Below are 2556 nucleotides of genomic sequence, written 5' to 3'. Positions count from 1 at the left end.
GAATAGGATGTTAGAGGCTGATTGGCCAGCCAGGCTAGCCAAGTCAGTGAATTCAGGTGCAGTGAGAAATCCTGCTCCCAAAGGGAAGTGGGAGGTAATTGCAGGAGATACCTAAGTTGGCTTCTGAACAAAGACACACACACACACACACACACACACACACACACACACACACACACACAACATTCAGACAAACCAAACCAACACCATCACACACAACATACACACACCACACGACACCACACCACAACCACAGACCAAAAGACAATCGACACAGGTTGACAACACACACAAATACTACACCCCAAGCACACACGTGCACAAACACACAACAACACAGCACACACCACAACACACACACTAGAATCAACACATCAACACACACAGCACACACACAACACACCACGGCAGCACGTCAACGCCATGAGCCAGCAGCGACGCACCGCAGCACTGCACAACACAGACACACACACACACACCATCCAACACCAACGACAACACACCCACACTCAGCCCAGAACACTACGCTGTACACGACAACGCCACGATCGCACCACATCACATCGACACACATCAACACACATCAGGTGGCACCAACCAACACAATCACACACACACACATCACGACAAACACACACACAACACACCAATCACACACACACACCATCCACTAAAATCACACACACACACAACACTATTTTCGGGGCAGCGACACTACACAGCACAAAACACACCACACACACAACAACAACACACACAATCACACAAAAATCACACACACATGACCAATACAACCACACATCACACAACACACACAACACACACTCGTCACACACTACCACACACACCACTCCGACAGAACACAGTCACACTAATACCAACACATCAGCCACAACAAAACTACCACACACACAACACGCACACAAAATACACACACACACACAATATGACCACACACACATCAGACAACACATCACACCAACACAACTCACACACACACACACAACACACAAAGAACACACAACACAACACAATCACCCATAACACACAACCACACAATCAAACCACACACAACCACAACACAAATCACACACACACACACAAGACACACACGAAGCAAATCACAGCACACACACAACAACAACACAGCAACACACACACACCCAAATGCTCCCAACACACACAACAACACATCACATATGACCACATACCACAGCAACGATAACTACAATCAACCACACACATCAACCAACAATTCAACACACGACACACACACACAACACACACACAAACACACCACGGACACACACCACAGGCCACATATACACAAACACACACACACACACACACACACACACCACACACACACACTCACTCACCACACACACACACCACACATACCACACACACCACACATACACACACACATGCCACACACACACCACACACACTCACACACACTCACACACACCACACACACACACAAACACCACACACAACACAACACACACACACATTACACACACCACACACATCACACACACACAAAAACCAAACACACCCCACACACACACCACTCACACACACACAGTCACAACACACAACAACCACTCACACCATCAACATAACACACACACACACACACACAACACACAACCACACACAATCACACAAACACACCACAATCACACCACACACACACAATTCACACCACACACCACACACAAATCACACACACAACTCACACACACACATCACAACACAGTAACACAACACGCACACACACATCCAATACCACAACACACAGCAATCACACCACACAGACACACCACACACGACAAGCACAAACACACAAGTCACACACACACACACTACATCACACACACACACAAACCAAAATACACCTACACATCACACATCTCACTCACACACACAACACAAACACACACACACCAAATCACACATACAACACACACACACAATTCACACACAACACACCCACAATCCAACACGGCTTCACACACACACACACAATACAACACACACACACACCAAACACAAGAAATCCCAACCACAACACACACAAACACACACACACACACACACAAACACACACAAACACACACACACACACACAAACATACACACACACACAACACTCACACACACACACACACACACACAAACACACACACACACATCACACACACACACACACACACAAACACACAATACACACACACACACACACACATCACACACACATACACACACACACCACACACACACACACACTCACACACACACACACACAACAGACACACCACACACACACCACGACACACACAAAAACAAACACACAATCAACATACACACAACAGACACACACACACACACACCACAACCAACACCCACACACACACAACACACACACCATCACAAACAATCACTACAAGCACACTACACACACACACACACCCTACACACACACACACACACACAAACCGACACACACACACAACAACACGCAACACACACATCACACACCACATGGAC

Source organism: Cricetulus griseus, chromosome 2 (genome assembly GCF_003668045.3).
Source record: "Cricetulus griseus strain 17A/GY chromosome 2, alternate assembly CriGri-PICRH-1.0, whole genome shotgun sequence".
Taxonomy (NCBI): domain Eukaryota; kingdom Metazoa; phylum Chordata; class Mammalia; order Rodentia; family Cricetidae; genus Cricetulus; species Cricetulus griseus.
The sequence above is the reverse complement of the archived record's forward strand: the minus strand, read 5'-3'. Positions refer to the sequence as shown.